The sequence below is a fragment of the Ambystoma mexicanum genome, chromosome 7p, assembly GCF_040938575.1.
Source record: "Ambystoma mexicanum isolate Mex_15411 chromosome 7p, UKY_AmexF1_1, whole genome shotgun sequence".
NCBI lineage: Eukaryota > Metazoa > Chordata > Amphibia > Caudata > Ambystomatidae > Ambystoma > Ambystoma mexicanum.
The window spans coordinates 454,239,226-454,257,810 of record NC_090939.1 but is presented as its reverse complement, the minus strand read 5'-3'; the positions used below and the strand labels follow the sequence as shown (position 1 = coordinate 454,257,810).

The 18,585-nt window shown below is 47.3% G+C and overlaps 1 protein-coding gene across 1 annotated transcript in view; it reads left to right on the top strand.

Annotated features, from left to right (window-relative positions):
* The window catches only part of DPT (dermatopontin), a 316,698-nt gene that overhangs the window by 118,617 nt on the left and 179,496 nt on the right, over nucleotides 1-18,585 (top strand). The gene's annotated exons all lie outside the window — the stretch shown is intronic.

Sequence of the window (18,585 nt, the reverse complement as noted above, 5' to 3'; positions counted from 1 at the left end):
CATCAAACGCTACCTATGACTATGTCATGCAAGGCTGCCACTGAGAAATTGTGACCACTGAGAGACTCTCCTCCCCAGTAGTAATCACAAAACTATATAGCATACTCTCTTGCAGTCACGGGGTTAGTAACTCCTCCCTGCCTCCAAAATACTCTGGGATTTTTAGTTTACTGCAGAAAGATGAACTGAGCTGTTTCCCGGAGGCTCTCAGGGATTGGGCGACTTTAGTACCCTGGCTCGTCCATGTTAGAGCCTTACTTTTTTCTCTGGGTTTGGCCCGTATTTGGTCCAAGCCACGGAATGTGACTGGGGATGCCCACGAATTGACTGTAAGAGCATTCTGGGATCGAGTGGCCTCCTTGCGATTGTCTAACTGCCTTAAGTCGGCAGTGGGGTTGTTTCTGTTGCACAAAACCGTTTGGGGCCGTGAAAACGATTTGGCGGATATTGAGAATTCAACTGCATTTGCCATGTACATGAAACTGAGGTTTAATAATATGCTCCAGTTAGCACTGGTAACATATGCTTGGTATAAAACGGGAGCCGTTTGTTGTCCTTTTTGCCCGACCGTAGTCAAAGATGTGCGGCACTTTTTATTTTTATGTCCAGACTACTCTCGAATAAGGGCGGGGAATATAGAAACGCGCTTAAAGAATTACGGTTTTCAGTCTCTGCACGGTGCTGAGCGCTTGTGTAAGGATTCCTCATTTCAGGATTAAGGATTTAGCAGGCTTTCCAGCCTGCTAAATTGCAACCTCAATTTACTTACTGAGGGCCTGGAGAAGGCGAAACAAAATATGCCCACTCACCTCATGCGTTTGTATATGCTGTGGTAATTGCGGTGTTTAATTGACTTGTGCTGATGTAATTCTGATTACTGCTGTGGCCTACTCCTGGGTCTTCCCCTCTACTCTATCACCACCACCCCAAGCACTTAACGCTTCTACCCTCACCCTGTGCAATCAAAATAAATCCTCTCCCAGCCTGGTATACCACCACCAGGCCAGGTGGCATTCATTGCAAAACCACTCTCTTTTCAAGTTTCTCCTCTTGAAATCATTTCATGGACTCCCCAGCCCTTTAAATTCCCCATGCTCACACTACCTTGACTGACTGCTTCTAACTCTACTCTCTCTCGCTTGAGCTATAAGCTTCTCACCATTCAAAAACCTATCTGTGCCAAATCCGGCTTACTGTCATTTATGCTATTGGCCCCCCTTAACTGGAATACTCTCCCACAGCCATCAAGAAATCCAACCTATGGAACTATTCAAGACGAGACTCGAGGTCCATTTGAAATGACTTGCGTCGCCACCGTGCATATTCCATTAGTATAAATACTAAACCAAGGCCCACATTTTTGTATTATTGTGGCAATAAGACTCGAGGCGGTGGGCCAATACTGCCCCAGGTAATGCCCCTGGGGCCATAGTTACAGGCCCGAGCGTAGCAAGGGCCTTAACAAAGCCCCGGGGGCATTACCGTGGGCAGGTATTGGCCTGCCGCCGAGGCTCTTATAGCCATTAGTAACCCGGCCCATTAGACCGGGGTACTAATGGCATGTTTTTCTGTTTCGAAACGCTGCTGCATTTCGAAAACAGAAAAAAAAGTGAAATAAAATGGCCACCGGGAAAGGGAAAACGTAGTCCATTTTCCCTTTCCATGGCGGCCATCAGGAGCAGACGCGCTGGGAACAAAAGTGTTTCTAATGCGTTTGCTCCCAATAAAAGAAGAAAAAAGAAGGTAAGTGGGGTTGGGAGTGCAGGGAGGGGATAGTTTGCGGGGGAGGGGGTGGAGGAAAAAAAACGTACCTGAGTCCCCGGTGGAGGACGAAGGCAGCCTCCAGCCATGGGGAGACTCGGAGCAGGGATTGCCCCGTTTCGAGCCTCCTCATTGGCTAAGGGGCTGCCACGCCCTAGCCGGGAACAGAGTACCCGGCATGCGCGGGATGCAGTGGTGTACACAGGAATACCGCATGGTATGGCTCGGAAAAGAGCAAATCCACACGTTGTTTTCCCGGTGCGCAGCGTGTGCCGGGTACTAATTCTGAATATTCCCTTTTCAACAAACATCCCCTTCCACTGTACCACTGCATCAACCGACACCAGGTTGCTCACTCTCAACCATAGAGTCATTGGAGCGTTGTAAAGCCATTTTACCTGGGAAAGGCCTCTAATATGTGTACTTTTGTCATACGTACAGCATTTCTAGTAGAAAGTTCTATGAAACTACCAAATACATACAAAACATTGAAAAATCCCAAATTCCAACTGCACATGCATCATATAACTTGCAAGGCCAAAGTCACTGGAACTATCCAGCCCGAACCTCAAAGGAAGCTTCACAAAGTTTGTCTGGCCAAATCGGTGGGAATTCAGGTGATTGAAAGTGTATCTGATGGACGTCACCTACGCTTAAGGTGAAGGTTTGGAAGACCACGTCCCATTAATGAGTATCAATCCCAAGACACTGCTTTCCACGTATGTATCTTACTTTAGAGTTCCTTCTTTACCCCTAACACCAATGTAAGCATCCGAGTACAATGTGGGGGTAATTAAAAGAAGTGCGCTGGCCGGGCGGGCATAATCCCTCTACAAAAATTTACAAAAGTGTGCGGCACAGAGGATGCGCCAAAGCTCTGGAAAATGAAAGGTTACGCTCCTTCTAGGAGCTATGTATGTGAGGCACTCGTTTGGCCACTTGTTATTGTTTAATGTAAGGCCTCCTTTCCTAACAGCATCGCCTTATGTGCTTTGACTGGCAATCTGGCGCTGCCCGGCTGGTGGTCCCCTAATATTGCCTTTCCCTAGAACTGGACCGGGCGTAATGACAGTCAGAGAAAGTACAGACAAAACTCAATAGCAAAATCCGTTATTTTTGTATTAAATATATTTGTATTGTAAAACTAACAAATGAGTCACAGATCTAAAAAAAAAAGAAGCATTACATAAATATAGCCACACATTTTCTGCAACTAGCACCTGTGAAACATCCCCCAGGGAGTGTAAGGACTGCAGTGAAAGTATTACAATATCACAAACCGTTCAGAACGTGGTCCAAAGGCAGCGGAAATGCCTGATAATGCTTGACCATTAATAAGCGCAGCCGTCCATCTTCTTATCGTCCCGCCATCCGTAAGAACCTACTGGCCACCCATGAGCTATTCATCCGTCTTGCATCCCTCTAGACGCGGCTCACCATTATCTTTCTAATGGCTGCAAACTGGAATCTTCAAACACAATGCCGCACGTTTAGAAGGTCCGCAGGTGTCCATGACTAACTATGCCATGAATGCATTTTATATACTCGCCTCGACCAGTAGGGAAACGTTTATATATCCATTACAGTACATGTATGGGGGGCTGTTATGTATGCCCCTCCCATGTGTATTGCCCCTTTAAGATGAGCCATGACTGTGTCATGGCCCTAGCTAATAAAAGGAGCCCCAGAAGAGGAGCGACTGAGTCCGTGTCTCCTTTCTTGGGGGAAGGCCCAGGCCTGCATGCCCAGATGTCGTCGGACCGTAGTGCCAGCGCGGTGGCAGAGGCCCGCACGGTCAGGGGCATGGCTGACTATGTCCCCACCCCCATTGGTGCTGATGTCCGGTAATACCAAGGGGGCCTGCCGGATGTCCAGGGCAGGCCCCAACCCCCACAGGCACTGGGCCTGTAGAGTGCCGGTGACTATGGCACTCAGGGGGGCCGCTGGGTGTACATAGTGGGCCCCCACAACAATGGCAACGAGGAGAGAAGAGCCCTGTGCTGCCTCCGCTCTGTCCCTGTCCCTCTATTGGTTTCTACCTCTTGATAGGAGGGAGAAGGGAGGAGGAGCGGCAGGCCACCGCCCTGGAGAGCGGATATACCCTGCATGTATTGCCCCAGCCGCAGCCGTCTGAAAGAAGGGTGCTCGTGCGGCCGAGATTGGAGCATGCCTGCACCCCTTGCCGCAAGAAAAAGTACTGTGCCCCCCGCCCCCAAGGGGGGATGAGATGAGCGGCCAAAGCCGCGGAAGATATCAAGAAGTCACATATCCCGTCGGGGGTGAGATGCACTGTTTTCCACCCAGAGGCACTCCCGCAAAAAAGTAAAGAACTGTGGGACCCCATACCCCCAGTGGAGATATATTGAGCAGCATCTGCCGCGAGGAGATAGGCCATGCTGCCCCCCCCCCCCCTGAGAAGAACCGGAGCACCCGCTGCCCCAAGGAAGAATGTGGGACCTCCTGCCAGGGAGAGAGTCTCAGGCTGCCCTGGGGTGAAGAAATCGAGTGGACGATGCCGCAAGCAAAGGAGAGAGCTTATAAGTGGCATCTGCCTTGAAAAGAGAGGAGACCTGCCTGCGACCCTCCCTGGCCGCAACCCTCTGCAATGCGGGCACTCGTGCAGCCAGGGAGGCAGCCTGCCTGCAAACCCCCAACGGCATCATCAGCCGTGGGGGGGGAGAATGGGGCGGCCGCCGACGCAAAGAGGGAGTCAGCTGCCGGTCAGCAGACGACCTCATGCGTCCGGAGCGAACGACAGGTGCCCCCACCCCTTATAGGCGGCAGCACGGTTTGCTGTTGTTCCACAGCCGGAGACCCCACAATGATCCTGGGCCCGGCGGTCACATCAATAGAAGTGCTCCAGACAGGAGCAAGGAAAAGAAAAAAGCACCAGTGAGATCCTGGGCCGCACGAGGTGAGTTTTACTATGATCCGGCAGGAGCAGTAATAAGGAAAAATGCATGCTCCCTGTCGGAGCGGAAACAAAGAAAGCATGGCCCTCTGAAAAGCCCAGGCCCCGTGGCTGTGATAGTTTGTAATGCTCCGGTGTCAGAGCTTTTGCAAGGAAAACACATGGCCCTCCAAAAGCCGGTCTGGAACAGTGAAAGAAGTGCTGCCCCTGCAGGGGGAAATCAGCTCTGTGGTCTGGTGGCCACACAATCAAGGAGGAAGAGTGGTTGCTGCCAGAGCAGAAGGGAAGAGGTGTGCCCTCCCCTCCGCTGCCCGGGGGGGGGGAGATGTCAAGAGGGCCTCATTAGTGGGTTAACCGTGCCCCCATTACCACACGTATCTTGGCCAAGCCAATACCCGCACCTGAGATGTCAAGAGGGCCTTATTGGTGGGTTAACAGTGCCCCCACTACCACACGTATCCTGGCCAACCCAATACCCGCAAGGAGCAATGGCCTCAGCACCTTGTCTTACAAGTGGCCCAACGCAATGCCACGGAAGCATCCCCGATTGCCTGCCCTATTAGGTGGCCCCAACACCGAGCCACTGCTGTCACCCAGCCTGACCTCCAGGGGCCCTGACTGCCTGCCACTGGCCAGAAAGTGATGACATGCTCCAGTCTGGAGCAGTACAGTGAGGGCAAACATACCCCTACACTCCCAGAAGGTGTGCAGGGGAAGGGGGCAGCTATAAGGTGTTCCAGACCAGAGCAGAAATGAGGAGGCCAGTTTGCTCCACAGGCACCAACATGGAAGGCAGGCCGGGATGAGCCTGATCCATTCAGGGGAATGTGAGCAATCGCGTACTACATGTCAACCCATTACACAGTGCAGAGCTAAGGCACCAGCACCACATCAGAACTCCAAGCCCAGGGTACGGGAGCACACTGCACTCTGCGCTTCGTATACCTCACTACCAGTGCAATGCCCAAGATGCTGCACGCGATGGACAAATGACCCTGTGAACCAAAGACCGCCCAGTGCAACTGAAGTATGGCATTGACCCAGCACCAACAATCGGTTCACTGTGGCCGACGTGGGACTTTCACCCTCATGCCGCTCAAGGTTCACAACCATGAGCACCAGGGCATCCTGCGTTCTGTGTACCGCATACCCCACCAGTACGAATGAGCAAGTGATGCTACCTGCGGAGGGCTGGACCAAGTGAGGGGCCCCAACTCCGAGGACGAGGCGCTAGGCGCTGTCAGGTGATCTGAGAGGGTGGCTCCCACCACGCACCTGTGACGCCAATCTAGCCCAGCGTTGCCAGCCAGACAAGAACTGGTGCACTTAACAGCAATCGAAAGGGAAGGCCAACCAGCATAGAAGTGATCATCTCCCGGTACAGCACCATCAGAACACAAGCCACCCTGCCTGCCATGCCAGTGGCACTGACTGCCGGCCACTGAGGACACCCGGGCTGCCTGTCACTAATGACACCCTGCACAGCATGCCATCGAAGGACCAGGCTAAACGGGACTTGGGGGAGATACCTGCCGGACCCCCTGAGTTCAGCTGTGGGATGTATTGACCCACTCCGTGGTGCTATGCAGAATCTCTTGCCAGTTATGGGGAAAGAAACAGCAACAATGGCGGCAAAACCCTTGTGCATGCCAAAAACCTACAAAACCTCCCAAAACCGTGTGCTTCAGCACATAAAAAGAGGGATGCACAACCTGCCACCCATGGTGCATGTGCAGGGGAAATAGAGCACATCCTGCAGAAATGTGCCAGTGGGTTCCATGACCAGAAAACAGAATGCAGAGAGTAAAGCAGCACTTTGCAAATAAAACCCAAAAATGTGCCTACAAATGACATTTGCTTTGTTGCCAAAAACTCCAAAATGCCTATAACACAACCCTTTTCAACATTCACAATCTTGCCTGGTGCTAAAATCCGTGTATCAAATTAAACATTGTGAAACATACAAAGTCTAAAAACTGACAGCCTCTAGGCCAAAATCTGGGTGCAGTACTCTGGGCCACCAGAATGACAGCCGTCAGAGAAGTTACTAATGAAATTTTAAAAGTGAGCTAAAACTCAAAAGTCTGCTGAATTAGCCAACAGAAACAGGATTGTTGCCAAAAAGGAATCCAGATTTTAGTTGTGTTTTTGATTCTACAGATTTTAAGGCCAAGAAAGAAATGCATTGGTATGTGATGCAACAGATGTGCGTTTTGCTAAGTTTAAAGTTAATTAGCTTGGCTGAAGCTGCAAAGAACTGGAAAAGCAGGTTTTCCCAGAAGGAGGACCTTCCTCTCAGCAGAAACTCACAGGGAGGTGTTAATGCAGGTGGGGACAGAATCTGGTCTACAGAGAGCAAAGCAACAATGACAAAGTGCAGCCCAGGAAATTGGAAGTGTAAAAAGGGGTCGTAAATGGAAGGAGCAAGCAAGGAGGGCGATGCCTTGGACTTTATGGAGACCAAAAGAGGCGGAGCCAAGCGACCATCTGTTGCTAAACATGAACAAAATGGTGAAAAATATAAAAATGACAGAGTTGTTAATTTAAATTCAGGCTGCACGTATGAAGAGGCAGCAGAACTGTGTGACATGTTGGGCAGGAATGGCAAGATATGTGGTTTTATGCAAAATGTATTACTGTTAGAATTGTGAAAATTTACACGCATGTCCCATGTTAAACACGCATACTTGGGGAAATTTGCAGAAAAATTGGAAAGTGTGTTCATTGCGAAAAGTGCAAAAATCCATAGAAAGGGGAGACAAGATCCCACCACTGCCGGGTTAAGAGGAATAGCTGCTAAGTAAAATATGGCATCTTTATGTGTGATTTGTATAAATGTGACCAATGTAGAAATGTACATTTAATATAAAATCAGATTTGGAGACCAATGGCTAAAGGGAGGTCGCTGAGGATTCTAAAGCATATCATAAAACCTGACATCCCCCAGCCTTCACCCAATCACTCAAATTGCAAAGCGGAGATTAAGTTGTGAAAACAAAAAGAAGATATCGAGGCTGAGTACCCCAAAATGAAATACACCAAATGCGGGTTACAAAGAAACATACAAAAGATCTTTATTTTATACTGAATAGTTTCAAAGACAAAGCAACAAATAGCTATTGGCCCTCAGTACAACACAGCGAACTCCAGCTCGGTTCGGTGCGCTCAGTGAGTGGGACTGTACATTAGAATAGTCGCACTCTTTATACCCTCAAAATCATGATGTTCAACCCATTTCCCAGTTAACATAAGTTAATATATTACGGATCTAGGGTTCATGCCGAGTTTGTACATCTGTACATTTAGGGTTTACCTTTAATGTATTCACTAACAAGCCTCAAATGGCAACAGTATATTTTAGGATCTCATGTTAAACCTTCTCAAACAGTTTTATACAGTGTAGTCAAGCAAGTGTTCACATTTCAGTATTTGAATACACTGTGTTTAACATATGCTTGCGTATTAGCTTCGTTAGCGCAAATAAACCTCTACACACAGGTCAGCGAAGGACAAGGTCTCAGTTCATGACCCCAACATGTAGCCTGCAGGCAAGTTATACATTAATTTATACACAGAGGTCAAGACGGCCATCTTACATTCAGAATTCACCATTTTAGAACACAGGGTGACTTTAAGAGGGAGAACCTAAAATGGCGGATAGACTTAAAATGGCGGCCTACACTGATCTAAGGTCAAGACCTTGCAACGCGGATTTCCACGCAAGTGGCTTATAAGCAGCTTGGCGTAGGCCAATATACATATATTCACACAATAGGAGGCACAATATCATTTTCCGTTCGACAAACCCTCCTTTTGGCCTATGCCAAGCGCTAAACTACTTCTGGTCACTTTACGAACAACTCCACGTCTCAACATCCATACACCCCGAATCACTGTCAGAAATATCTATTGCCATTAGATCGTCTATCAAAATCTCTTCCAGCACATACTGTTTGTAACTCTTATCTGGGGCATATACCTTGTGTCCTATTGTACCTATCGCTTGTGCGCAACATCCCCCTAGCATCAAACATATACTAGGTAAACACTGTATACAGCAACAAAGAAACAACAGAATTCCCAAAATGATCAGCAAGACCGAAAGCACCTTCCAACAGGAACATGCACGTCTGAACTAAGGACGTGCAGATTCTGTATTGCCTTGAAGATAGTTGGGGAGGAATCTAGCACGAAAACACAGCAAGCAGACCCCACCAATTTACAAACTCCACCATGTTCAGCCAGAATGACATCTAATCCCATCCGGTTCTGAAGTGCTACTAATCTTATTGCTTTCTGTTCTAATGCCATATTATAAAGTATGTCCGTGGTCCGGTTGATGGTTCTTTCCAGTACTCTCGCTAATCTCCTGATGTCTTCAGAGTTTGCTATTTGGCCCCAAAATGGCATGAAGGATTTTGCTACGTCTCCCAGAACCTGTGCTGGAGTATCACCATTCTCGTCCTGTCGTGGACGAGCCTTTGAAACTTCTACAGTACTAGCTATGAATACCCCAGGTAATAGGATGCCTAAATAACAAGTTCCCTGCCAATCCCTGTGTAACCATGGAAATGCTACATTACTGCAAACAAAGTAGACAGGTTCTCCTACATACAAAGGTCTGTCTTCCCCAGTCAAATTCGCAACGTTGGCGCAACCTTTAAAATTTCCCATTGACTGAGTGCCATTCCTCTGTATGCAGAAAGGAACTGAATCGGGGCTATGGTTAAAAGTGTACGAAGGAGGCATGGCATCCTTATTGCCTATGGGAGCCATCTTAAAAGAAATCAAAGACTGAAAAGGACGAGACAGTCTATTAGAAGGCCTAATAGAAGCAACGTTGAGCTTGCTCCTATTTGCGAAAAGCGAGCATCCCAAGGGCGTAAGAACACATTTCTCAAAACTATTCAAATAAGTACCATCAAAGTTCCCCGAGATGCTATCGTTCCATCGGCCAAAGAATAGTGCTCTAAGAGAGGCATAACAAGCAGTTGTTACAGGTAAAGGATGAATATACCAACCTAGCCCCTTATCCCAGTGTTGCGGTAAATGCAAACAGACCCAACAGTTGGATTTATTAAAAATGGCATGTGTAGCATACATGATAAGTAACCATGTATTGTTGTAATATCTCTGTCTATGCTGAGAGTCTCTAGGAGATAAAGTATGCAAGTGCACATAAGGAGTAGGGACAGTGGGTACATTTTCAGTCGGTAACAAGGTTTCGAATGGATGCACTTCTTCCAGGTACCAAAAACTTAACACAGTTGCTATTAAAAAACCAATTGACATTATAAAAATACAGCAGTACGTTTTCGGGGCCCACATGATCATTTATCAATCCTGTACGAGTGGTTGCAGGCATTGCAGTCTTGAAACGAAAAACCGCAATGTTTTTTTTGCTGGCGACCTCCTGGCCGAGCGACTTCTTAGTCCTTCCACAACCCTAGCCAACAGAATGCACTTTTTCGAACAATTACTTGGGCAAAAAGCAAGCCCTCAATGATTTTCCTTTCTTCTTTGAATGCACAGCCAAACCGTGCCATAAGTCTATTTCCTTGGATGCAAATTATACCTCTTTGCGCCCGGTACTGATTGATCCGAGAACAATGTGTCGTCACTTCCCGTTGGAAGCGACGTATCGAGAGCAAGTGAAGATGCAAGATCTGGAACAACAGTTTCCGGAAACGAAACATTTGGAGAGTGTGGAGAAAAAATGGCTGATTCCCCAGGCCTCACGGGCTCAGAGAGAGACTCTGATGCACTCTTGTTGTTGTTTACTGCTTCAGGATCATTGGTTGCAGTATTGGTGGGGGGTTCTGTTTCTTCTGTATCGTATGGCACCATGTCTGGAAGTCTCTTGACATGCGTCGCATGGATCCAATTTTTTCTGCCTCCGACACGCACCGCAGTCTGTGTGACCAGCAGGACCTGGAAAGGGCCCTGCCACCGAGGTGCAAGGCAAGAAGATTGTTCAAATGACTTCATTAATACCCAGTCTCCAGGCCGGATGCTATGACCTGGGCCCTTGTATCATACAGGTAAGGCCTCTCGCACCTGGTGATAAATCAAATACAGGTTTTTAGTCAACTGGCTACAGTAATCTGAAAGAAGTACATTTTCAACATTCTTTAAAGATAGACATTCGCAGGTCTCCCCATTACCACCTCAAATGGAGAGAGCCCAGTCTTAGTTTGAGGGGTTGTACGCATAGCTAGTAACACGACCTGTAAGGCGTCCGGCCATTTTAGTTTGGTGCCGGCACATGTCTTAGCGAGCTGGTTCTTGATAATGCCATTGTGTCTTTCTACTAATCCGGCACTCTGAGCGTGTCTGGCCGAATGGAACTGTTTGTCGATTTGTAATGCCGCACATATCTACAGAATTACAGCAGCGACAAAATGTGGACCATTGTCCGACCAGATGATTCTTGGTAACCCAAATCTAGGGAAATACTCTTTTAACATTGTTTTTGCAGTAGTCATGGCTGTAGCATCCTTAACAGGGAAAGCCTCAACCCATTTGCTGAAAGCACAGATGACAACTAACACATATTTCAAGTTATTACACCGTTCCATTTCAATAAAATCAAAGTGTATAACCTCAAAGGGGACAGAAGGTGGACCAAAACTTCCCCTGGGAGTTGATGTTCCCTTTCCCACATTATGCTGTAAGCAGATCATGCAATGCTGAACATAAGGCTCAGCTATTTTAGAGATTTTGTCATTTGCCCAAACTTTCTCCAGCATTCATGTAAGTTTCCTGGCACATATATGGATAGGGCCATGAGCCATGACAACCATCATCATTACGTATGCATCAGGAAGTAGCCATTTTCCTTCAACTACATCCACCCAACACCCATTGTCATCGAGTTTCCCCAAGCCTTCTGCCCATCTCTTGGATTCTTCTAGTGTGGCATCGGTTTGGATGTCCTTTACAGAGTCAACAACCTCATCCATTACCTATGCATTTACGGTCTCCCTTGAAATGTACATCTCTGTGGAAAGATTGGTGGCAGTCTGTTTAGTTATCTGATCAGCAAAAGCGTTCCATTTTCCTATATCATCTATAATCTTTTGATGTGCTGCGCATTTCACGACAGCTAACTGAGTAGGGAGTGCAAGCGCTGAGAGCAGTTGTACTATTAGGGAGCCATGCTGAATCTTTGTACCATGTGAAGTTAAGAACCCTCTTTCTGACCAAAGTCTACCAAAGTTGTGAACCACCCCAAAGGCATACTGACTATCAGTATATATGTTTACTGTAAGCCCTTCAGAAAGTTCACAAGCTCGGGTCAATGCTATAATCTCTGCGGCCTGCGCGGAGTTATGCGTGATTCTCTTGGTTTCCATGACCGTGCTTAATGTAGTGATTGCATAAGCAGCTGTGGATGTACCATTCAGAAGTTTGAAGCAGGAGCCATCACAAAACAGTTCCCCTTGTGGATTGTTCAAAGCAGTGTCCTTTAGATCAATTCTACCCTTTGTCTCTTGTTCGGTAGTGTACAGACAGTCATGTGACTCTTCGTCACTGCAAGCAGTACCTTGCGGGAAAGGTAAGAGTTCAGCCGGATTAAGAACACAACACCTCTTAATTTGCATGTGGGGAGCAAACAAGATCAATTCATATCTCGACAACCGTGCGGAAGTGAGGTGTTGCGTTTGAGCTCTGATGAGGCACCTTCAGGGTTAGATCATGGCCTAGGACCATTCCCTCACTCTGTTTTACAGACGCAGCAGCAACAGCTCACAAAAATCTTGGCAAAGTGCGTGCTACAGGATCAAGGGCGGAAGAAAAGTAACCGCATGGCCTATTCTTCCCTCCATGTTCCTGTGTTAATACAGCCAAAGCACATCTATCATATTCATGCACAAACAACACAAAGGCCTGTTCATAGTTTGGTGTGCCCAAAACCGGTGGCGAACACAATGCCGTCTTGAGCAGATCAAATGCTTGCTGGTGCTCCATGTTCCATGGCAATGGTGAAGAAATGCCTTTCTTCGTCAAAGCCAACATCGGATTAATCACTAGTGAGAAGTTCGGGATCCATAACCTACAGTAAGAAGCCATTCCTATCAAGGCTCTAACTTCTTTCTGCGTATTTGGGACAGACATGCCAGAAATGTGTTTTATTCGTTCAGGTGTCAATCTTCTTCCCGCCTTTGACAGGAGATAGCCTAAATAGGTGACCTCCTGACAACAATATTGAAACTTTTTAACCGAAGCTTTGTGTCTATGTGTAGCCAGATGTATAAGTAATAACACAGTGCCTTCCTTACAAGCGCTCTCAGAATTGGCAGCCAAAAACAAGTCATCAACATACTGAAGTAATGTACAAGTAGAGGGCAATTCAAGGGTATCAAGCTGTTCTTTCAAAGCCCTACTATAAATGCTAGGACTTTCCGTGTAACCTTGAGGTGCACGGGTAAAGGTGAACGAGCGTCCCCCTAAGGTGAACGCGAACAAGTATCTACTGTCCTTGTGTATAGGAATACTAAAGAAAGCATTCTTCAGATCCACAACACTAAAGTAAGTAGCTGAAGCCGGAATCATAGTTAATATCATCGTCACATCAGGTACAATTGGAAATTGTGGAGTGACAACCTTATTGATGACACGTAGATCGATTATGAAACGAAAAGGAATTGCATTATCGCTTTTTTGTACACGGGCAAAATTGGACTATTGCACAAACTACCTGCAATTTCCTCAATCACCCCTCGATGCACAAAATCGGAAACAATGCATTTCAAAGCTTGTTCACCCTCAACTGAAATATTATATTGTGGAATATGTGGCAGCTTTACTCCATGTTTCAGAACTATTTTAACAGGCTCGATCTGCAAAACACTGACATCATTGTCGTCAATTGCCCACAAACTCTCTGGTACATCACTGAATTCTGGCGGAAAAGGTCTAGTCAGGAATTGAGAGACAGAAAGTTGCTGTGGTGAAATCGTCAAACGCACTCCGTCAGAAGAACAATGAATTACCACATTTAATTCTTTCAACAGATTCAACCCCAGCAAATTCTCTCCACAATTTGAAGTCAAAAGAAATGGACAGTGGTCCGTAAAGGGACTCAAAGAAATAGGTACTGTCATGATCTCTGCTTCCAAAAGGTCAGGGTTTTCCCAACTCCCTTGGAAGCAGATCCATAACCCAGGTTCCGAGTGCCAACCAGTCCCAATTGGGACCTTTTGGACCCAGTCCTGGCGCCAGTGGCACCAGGCTCATAAATATGCCCAGTCCCAGCGCTGGAAGCGCTGGGCTCATAATGCTTGGGTGGACTTACCTGCAGCAGACCATGCTGCTTACTTGCCTGCCAGTTGAGCCTCTGATCCACTTCTGTTTGGAACTACTTTTCCTGTTGGGTGGGGCTGGAGCCACTCCCTAGATTCAGAACACTGGAACTCTTCTGGAAAGCAGGAACTCTTTTCTTACCTAGGCGTGGCTGTACAAGGAGACACCGAATCACTACAGGAGGCTATTTAAACCACACCCGGTGGATGAATCTTGCTTTGCGTTATTCTGCAACCTCTGCAGCAGAACGCTCATCGTGTCTTCTGCATCCGGTCCTGGGCCTAAGGAAAAAGGCTTACCATCCTGAATCCAGTCTTCAGCAACACCTATAAAGACAAGAAAGAACAGGTTAGCATTCCGGCATCTGAAAGGCAAAGGCTTACCATCCTGAATCCAGTCTTCAGCAACACCTATAAAGACAAGAAAGAACAGGTTAGCATTCCGGCATCTGAAAGGCAAAGGCTTACCTACTCTTTGTGCGCTCCGGAGGTCTTCACACTGCATTCCGGCATCTGAAAGACAAAAGCTTACCAACTCTTCGCACGCTCCGGAGGCCTTCGGCGCTGCATCCCGCATCTGAAAGACAAAACAAGGTGCGTTTAAAGACATTGGGGAACTTTAATACTCACGTGCCATTACTCCTTTCCACATCTAATCCAGTGGGTATTCCGGCACCCTGCAGCCGCTCCGAACTCGTACCTGCAAAATAAAAAGACAGTTAGAGCGCATCGTGAAGCAGGCAACAAGCGCTTACTTACGTGCTTCCAGGCGCTTCTATTCATCACACGGGCTCCATCTTCAACTCACTTCAGCCCGTCATCCGCCATCGTCGGAACCCTGCAAAACAAGAGACATCATTACTAAAGACTTTAAAGACATTTGAATGACTCAAAACTTACCGTTCGTGCAGTAAACGACGGACAACAGTCCTCTGAAGTCAAGAGGCCTGCGCTACCTATCCAGTGAACAAACTGGTTACAGCACCCTGCCGCGAGGCAGATGGAGAGCTCGGCATTCACTTACCTAAGACATCTTACTCTACACGTCAGGCATACAGTGCACAGAGGTCCAGCCCAAGAGCCAACCGGGTGCTACACATCACCTTTGGAGATACGGTAGTCGCCCAGTCAAGACCGGCGCCTCTGCGAGAATCAGGTGAGCGTTACAGAACGCAAAGCCTACCGCAAAACTCTCGCCCAGGCGCTATGGAAACCTCGGATACTGACCCCCTAGCCCGGTTACTTGGGGAACTAAGGGCAGAAGTGCATGCAGCTCGTCAGGAAACGAATGCTCTAAGAAGGGAACTAATTATTTCCAAGGAGAGAACAGACAATCTTGCTAGACAAGTGCTACAGTCACAAGCCGGACAGACCCCGTTACCCGCATCAGGGGCAAATCTTCCTTCAACATCCTCTATGAATCCAGTGCAGATCAACCTACCTGGGAATGTACCTCTGGCTCCGCCCGAACGATTTTCTGGTGACCCAAAGAGGTTTGCAGTATTTATCAATCAGTGCCGGTTGCACTTCTTATGCCGGCCAGCAGCCTTTCCAACTGATCAAGCAAAAGTAGCTTTTGTACTTTCGTACCTTAGTGGCAATGCGGCAGACTGGTCGATCCCTCTAGTTAATCAAGATGATCCGGTTCTCCATGATTTTCAAGCCTTTCAGCTTAGTATGGAAAAACTGTTCGCAAGACATTCACAGGGGCAGGCCTTGGACAATGAACTTCTTTTGTTGCGACAGGGTAATCAAGACCTTTTGGCTTATATTGCATCTTTCAATAGACTAATAGTGGAAACTCAATGGCCTGAGGACAAAAGGATTACGCTGTTTTATAGAGGTCTACGTGGAGAGCTCAAAGACGTTTTAGCCCAAGTAGTGAATCCCCCACAAGACTGTTCGGATTATATAGACTTGGTTGTTCAAATAGATCACAGGCTGCAGAACAGGAAGGCCGATCGTTCCAAGTTTGATGCTCGAGTATTTTCCAAACCGCCAACTCCTTCCAAAGGAGTAGACTCCGGGGAACCCATGCAAATAGGGGGTCTGAAAGGTCCTCTAACACAAAGGGAGCGGGAAAGGAGGAAACAGTTGCAATTATGCCTATATTGCGGAAACTCAGGGCACTTTCTTCGAGACTGTCCGGTGAAACCTGCCAAGAAGGCAGTAGGAGCTGCAGTTACCAAAGTTACAAACTCTGAGCAGGGAAACGACCTCGCCCGACAAGAATAGAGGTCCTCTTGCCGAGCGTGAAAACCAGTTCCGTGACCTCGCATTTCGTGATACCTATGGTCCTCATTAGCCCTGATAATCCGGATCGATTACATGCAATTGAAGCTTACGTCGACAGCGGTGCCATCGGCAATTATGTGGATCATGAAATGGTTTTGAGGATGAATCTAACTCTTTGTCCCAAGGCTGTAAAGGACGTCATTACTACGGTGGATGGTACGGAGATAGCCTCCGGGCCAGTAACGCATACCACTCAAGAGGTGACGCTAGTAAGTCAAGATGGACACCATGAGAAGATCGTGTTCGATGTGATCAAGGCCCCTCAGTTTCAGATTATTCTAGGAATACCTTGGTTAGAGAAACACAATCCTCTGATCGATTGGCGAGCAAGAACGGTCCAGTTTCCAGAATGTGTCTCTACTTGTCACCCTCCACCTGGTGTTGCACTGGCCGCAATTTCTTCAGAGACTCCCCAGTTACCTCCCGAATACCTAGAATACCAAGATGTTTTCCGGAAGGATCAGGCTAACTCTCTACCTCCTCATAGGTCTTATGACTGCCAGATAGACCTGATACCTGTATCTACTCCTCCTTGTAGTAGAATTTATGCCCTCACCGAGCCTGAGAACCTTCACCTTCGACAATACCTGGATCAATACCTGGCAAATGGGTTTATTCGTCCTTCCAAGTCCCCTGCTTCTTCAGCTTTGTTCTTCGTTCCAAAAAAGGAAGGAGACCTTAGAACTTGTATCGATTATCGCTCCCTGAACCAGATCACCGTTAAGAATAGATATCCGTTACCTTTGATCCCTGAACTCCTGGACCAAGTCAGAAAAGCATGCATATATACAAAGCTGGATCTTAGAGGAGCTTACCACTTGGTACGAGTAAAAGAGGGCGATGAATGGAAGACGGCCTTCCGCACCAAGTATGGGCTATTTGAATATCAGGTCATGCCCTTCGGACTTTGCAATGCCCCGGCCGCCTTTCAATATTTTATGAACGATGTCCTCAGAGAGCTCATAGATGTATGTGTTGTTGTTTACATTGACGACATCCTCGTTTATTCTTCATCGGAATCTGAACATCGGAAACACGTGAAAATGGTCCTCGAAAGATTGCGTCAACACAAACTTTTCGCTAAGTTGGAAAAATGTGTTTTCAACGTGACTGAAGTTGAATTCTTGGGATTCATATCACCTGGCGGAGTGCGTATGGATTCAAAGAAGGTCGATGCAGTTCTCAAATGGCCATCACCATCCTCCGTAAAAGGTGTGCAAAGCATGTTAGGCTTCGCTAACTTTTACCGCAGGTTTATCCCCGAATTCTCTCGAATAGTCCAGCCCATCACTGCCTTGTTAAAGAAAAACAAACGTTTTGAATGGTCTACCGAGGCGGAACAAGCTTTCCAGGATTTGAAGACTAAATTTATCTCTGCACCAATCTTAAAACACCCTCGCCCCGAACTCCCCTACATCGTGGAAACTGATGCTTCAAGCCTTGCCATGGGGGCAGTTCTATCACAAAAGGACCCGGTAACCAATCAGTTGCATCCCGTGGCATTTTGGTCCCGCAAATTCTCGCCTCCTGAAATCAATTACACGATTACTGACAAGGAACTTCTGGCTATCAAGTCTGCCTTTAAGGCTTGGCGGCATTACCTGCTGGGGGCCCGACACACCGTTACTGTGATTACGGATCACCGAAACCTGCAATATTTGAAAACCGCAAAAGCCCAATCCTCTAGACAACTCCGTTGGGCATTATTCTTTGCCGAGTTTGACTTCATAATTACCTATCGACCTGGTACAAAGAACGGTAAAGCTGATGCCCTTTCTCGGATGGGAGTGGAAGAACACTTGATCAACCCCAAACCTGTACCAATCATTCCCGAACAAAGAATTCTGGGTGTAATCGCCACCGAATCCATAGAGGAAGTTAAGGATAAAGCCAGGCAACTTGTAACTCCAGCAGACATACAGAATTGGCATCTGCAGGGAAAGGACTTTGCAGTAAAGGACAACTTATTGTATTTCCAAGAACGATTATACCTACCCAGCACAGATTTACAGAAAAAAGTAATCTCTTGTTATCACGACTCTTTAATGGAAGGTCATCCCGGTATGGCCAAGACCTCAGAAAAGATCAAGCGCTACTTCTGGTGGCCGTCTTGGAAGAAAGATATCAGAGACTTTATAATGTCCTGTGGAGTATGCGCCCAAAACAAGAGTCAAAAGGAAAGACCAGCAGGCCTCTTACGCCCTATTGACATCCCACCTCGCCCTTGGCATACGCTTTCTATGGACTTCATCACCGATCTACCTCCATGCTCCGGATACAATACGATTCTAGTAATCGTGGACTTATTCTCCA